The sequence below is a fragment of the Elephas maximus genome, chromosome 4 (genome assembly GCF_024166365.1).
Source record: "Elephas maximus indicus isolate mEleMax1 chromosome 4, mEleMax1 primary haplotype, whole genome shotgun sequence".
NCBI classification, from domain to species: Eukaryota; Metazoa; Chordata; class Mammalia; order Proboscidea; family Elephantidae; genus Elephas; species Elephas maximus.
Window position 1 is genome coordinate 111945009 of NC_064822.1, and position 5305 is coordinate 111950313.

The following is a 5305-nucleotide window of genomic DNA, read 5'->3' on the forward strand; positions in this document are numbered from 1 at the left end:
TGAGAATCCAGTATACATCACCAATTTTAACTGAAGTCATTAACAACAACGAAAAAAACCCTTTAACATTTAGATGTAGTAAACATTTTTGCAGAGATATTATGATGCAAAAATCATATAGGTGTTCTAGAAATTCAAACTCTATTATGGAATTTGCCAGTTTTCACCCAGTTTTGACTATATGTAACCATATTTCTGCAAACCATTGGTGGAAGGAACCTTTTTTTTTTTTTAATGGAGAAAAAAGAGAACGATAGCACCGGGAATTTGAATGCCCTTTTAAGGAAAAGTGTATTGATGGTTCATTAAATGCTGTTGCATGCACATGTAATGTTTGTGAATGAAGAAGATCAAGAAGTAAATGGATGAACACCAAATAAAGTTTTATTCCACATTTATCCTTATAAACATAAAAAATAGAATTTATTATTAAGACCTCTTATAGAAAGTTCTATGTCAAAGTGTGGATTGCGAAAATGTTAATTCCATACCTCTAACGTACAAAAAAAAAAAAAAAAATCCAAAATAGGTATTTTTTTTTTAAAAGACTGAAGTAATGAAAACAATTTGTGTTGTCATCAGAGTGCCGGAAACTTTGAAAACGACCTGAAAGATAGCATGTGGGTTTGAATTGCCAGAATAATCAGAGAGGAAATAGCAATTCAGGATACCAAAGAAAAGCCAGGCTTTTCCAAGGGAGACTCAGATGAATTCCATACTCAGTATTAACAAATTAAAAAAATAGAATAGACTATGGAGCAACAATCAATGTATTTTATTAAAGGTGTTTCCTGGTGATGGTACTAGGGCCTCATAGAAATATCAAAACCAAAGTTGTAGTAGCTTGGAAATTTATACCAGAAAAAGCATTCAGCAAGATACTTTATAATATTAAAGGCAGAATTCACAATATAGCTATAACACCTATTCATCAAATAGCATAGACTAATATTCATAACGAAAAAAAATACAAAATAAGAAGAGAAAGAGCAATACACCAAAAGTAGAAGAACTTCTCCAAAGACGAGGTTATTTTAGTATTCTTTGCTTTGCACTGAGACAAACAATTCTTTTGGAATTTCTTGATGATGCCTTTTATTTAGGTTTTGATTGATGTCCAGAGAAAAAGTTCTTCAAAGAATGTTTACAAATAAATTCTGGCAGCCTTATTAAATGTCATCCTTTTCTATATGACCAGAAGTCATCAATGCTCAGAAACTTTTCAAGAACTGTGAATGTAAAATGATAGTTGAACTAGTGAGAGAGACCAAAATTGGGTAAATGGAGATCAAAACCTGAAAGAACCAGAAGTTGAATGCAGTAGTGTATGGAACATAAAACAATGTTACTATATTAGACATAAAGTTCAGTTTAGATTTCAGGCTTTAAATTTCTTTGTGACTGAAATTTATTTGAGAAGCATCTTTGGACTAAGTTCTTAAAGGCCTGTTTTACCTGTTGGTTCCTTAGGGAGTAAATGAAAGGATTTAGCATTGGGACAACAGAGGTATTGAGCACTGCTATGCCCTTGGTAAAAGCCAGACGTTCCTCTGCTGAGGTTTTAACATACATGAAAATGCAACTTCCATAAGAAATGGAGACAACAAACATGTGTGAGGAACAAGTGGAAAAAGCCTTTTTCCTTTTCTCAGCAGAGGGGATTTTCAGAATTGTTCTAAGGATGAATGCATAGGACAGAATCACTAGTGATAAAGTTACTATGAGAGTAAATATTGCTATGACAAATCCCATGAGCTGTAGGAATGCGGTGTCTGTGCAGGCAATCAGCAACATAGGAGAATAGTCACAGGTGAAGTGGTCAGTGATGTTGGAGTCACAGAAATCCAGTTGAAGCCCCACGATCACAGGTGGAAAGATAATAAGAAATCCAGCCAGCCAAGAGCTAATTACAAACTGGAGGCATATTCTGCTGTTCATTATTGTTGTGTAATGCAATGGCTTACAGATGGCCACATAACGATCATATGACATAACCGTCAAAAGGAAAAATTCTGTTGAACCAAAGAGTATGAAGAAAAACACCTGGGCCATGCAAGAATTATAAGAAATGGTCTTGTCTCCGGTTATAATGCTGACCAGAAATCTAGGAATACAAACTGTTGTGAATGAGATTTCCAGGAGAGAGAAATTCTTAAGAAAGAAATACATGGGAGTTTTGAGGTGAGAATCTATGAGAGTAAGGGTGATAATTGTCAGGTTTCCAGTTATACTCAGTATATACACGAAAAATAAAAATAAAAATGTTTAGCTCTGAGTCATCTGTTAATCCCAAGAGAATGAACTCTTTCACAGATGATCGATTTTTCATTTCCTATCTCTGACTTCTGCCAGATCTATAAATGAAAAAAAAAAAAAAAAGGAACAATAAAGAGTTCAGGGTTACCTTTTTATCACATCTGTTAGTTGAAAAACATGTAAGACCTATAATGGGACAATAGATCAGCCACTCAAAAATTGTACTGAAATCTGAATATATATTTGAACCAGAACAACAACAAAAATCTGTTGTCACTACATGAGTCTAATAAATAAACTGTCTAGTCAACTCTGATTCTTGATGACCCCATCAAAATAGAACTGTGTTCCTTAGGGTTTTCAATGGTTAATTTTTCCAAAAGTAGGTCTCCAGCTCCTTCTTCCAAAGAACCTCTGAATGGACTCGAACTTCCAACATTTAAGTTAGCAGTGCATTAACAGTTTGAACCTCATGGGGACACAGTAGGTCTACTAAACACACATGTATAAGAATGATAACTATAATTATCATGGATGATTTACATTCTCTTAAAAATTTGATCATATGTGTTTGAACGTTAGGTGGAAAATTATAAAATTTAAAATATTATTTTTATTGTTATTAAAATACCCTACCAAAACCCCATGTCCTAATGCTTTTATGAAAATGAAAAATTGTGTTTTTTTTTTTTTAAATAACTGTTTTTCACAATTTTCTTCAAGATATTTAATGTCAGTCTTGCCTTTACGGGGAATAAATAACAGAAGAATCAGGACATTCAAAACTAGCATTTATGTTATCCTAGACAAAGGAACTCGTAAGTTTTCTCAATTAAATAATAACTTATCACATTTTAGAAGTGATTCTAACAGCCAAAGTTAAGTGATCTGACTTAGTTATAAATTGGATAGAAAATGGGAAAAAGTAAAAAAAATGAGGCAAAAAATAGATATATACTTACAATTTTAATAATCCCTTCTGGTAGCAGTTCGCCTGATCAAACCCTAGTGCTCTGTGGATTTACTCTGTCAATCAGTGTAGCATGATTACTTCAGAGTATTTCATAGACTTCCTACCTTCCTTCTGACTTTGATTTTCTTACACAATAAAACATTCATATGATGTATAGGGTAGAATTTGGTAAGATAACCCTGGTTATAGCCAGCGAGATGGGGTGTATGGTGGGAATGGGTCCAATAGAAAAACTATTCCTGAAAAGCGAGAGACCCAGACAGAAAGGTGACATAGGCCCAGTTGCTGGTAGGTTTTATGTCCAGAGCAGAAGCCAAGTATCCAAGGGATTCTGTAGTTTGTGATCCAGAGATGAGGGGGTGACATGGTGAGAATCTGAGTGCCCCATTTAGTGGTAAAAGCTCTGTGGACAGTCAAGCAAGCAATCCATCCACATTAAGTGAAAGTCTGAAACTCAGGGAGTGTATTCAACCTCTTCATTGAGTCACAGTTTCTTTGGTACTAATTTGCTGTTTAGGAATAAAGCTAGAGGCCCTGGAAATGAAAGGGCAGAAAAAAAAATGGACCCCTGTCCTAGGTTTGCAACGGACTGAAGAGCAGTCATTAAGAATGAAAGACAAGATTTCATGGAGTACAGGGCTCTTAAAATAAATTGATTGATAGATGATAGATAGATTAGATAGATGATAGATGACAGATAGATGATAGATCGATAGAGAGAGAGAGAGAGATGATAGGTAGATGATAGACTGATAGATGATAGACGGACAGACAGACAGACAGATAGATGATAGATGGATAAAGTAGAGAAATGTAGGATCCTTTTTATTAGGCTCAGAGCAATAGTTCTGGCAAAACAGGCAAACAGAGGTGGAAGGTATATTTTGCTAATTGGGAGAAATTTTTAGCTTATGAGGAAGAGAGGGCTTAATCTAGGAGTGAGAATAAAGAAACAATAGTACTGGGAAAGAAACAAGTGGCATGGCATATGGATAAGAACTGGCGTGAAAAAAAAAAAAAAGAAATGAACCCTTGAAATGCAAAGGATGTCCCAAGATGTGTAATCCAAGGCAAGATGGAAGCCCTATGAGGCAGTTCTACTCTGTTCTGTAGGGTCTGCATGAGTTGCAATGGACTCGCCAGCAACGGACATTTTTTTGGATTTTTATCTCCTAAAATTTCCACAAAAACTATCAAATTCCTAGATCCTTGATGTTAAGAAAACCTACCTAATGTAGTATTTTAATTGACTCTAAGTAACCCTTGTGAGAGAAGGATGAGCTGTAAAATTTTCTTACTGATTTCACTTTCCAAAGTGAGAATTTGGTTTTTTAATACTGTTTCCAACACAAATAGATTGGTTTTCTCTTTTTTTTCAAGATAGTCACAGGGGATTCTTGCCGGAAAACAAAACTAAAATGCCCCTGGAGAGAAACGATGCCGAGGAGTGTACCCTTAAGTCACATTGAACAAGTTTAAGTAGATATTTTTAGAAACTGATTTTTTAAATATGTTTTATACTTTAGACAGGTGTACAATGCAAACATTCATGAAGTAGTAAAGTCTTTAGAATTATTTTAGCTTCATATTGCCAATATTATTTTATTTTAACTTGAAATAAATGTCACCTAAAATGACAATATTTGATTACATACAAACATGTGAAATAGCAGAAAATAAGAGGAGAAAAAGCCACAGGATAGAAAAGACATTAAACATTTTGTCTATTAATAAAAATATAGTGAGTACCTATTATAGATAAGGGATAGTTTTTATATAAACATATCAAGAATCAATAAAAGCAGAGAGACTGTAGCGTCAGCATAAAACAAATGAAATTGGTTTCATGAAAACACTCTTTACCTATTGTTTCTTTTATGCCAGAAAAGAAAGCAATCAGAGTTTGTGCAATTTTTATGATATTTATCTAATTTTTCCTACTAGACAATTCAGGGCATGCTATATTTTCAGCTACTGAAGTGTCTGCTCATTTTTTCTTACTGTTATAGTATTATTGTGGATGCTGATTTTTTTTTTTTTCTCCTTTCATTGGTGCTTTTTGTATTCTCCAGGACT

General features: G+C 34.0%; 1 pseudogene; it reads right to left on the reverse strand.

Moving 5' to 3' along the window:
- Positions 1–1371: 1371 nt before the first annotated feature.
- LOC126076366 (olfactory receptor 6C76-like) lies at positions 1372–2329 on the reverse strand (annotated as a pseudogene).
- Positions 2330–5305: the final 2976 nt, after the last annotated feature.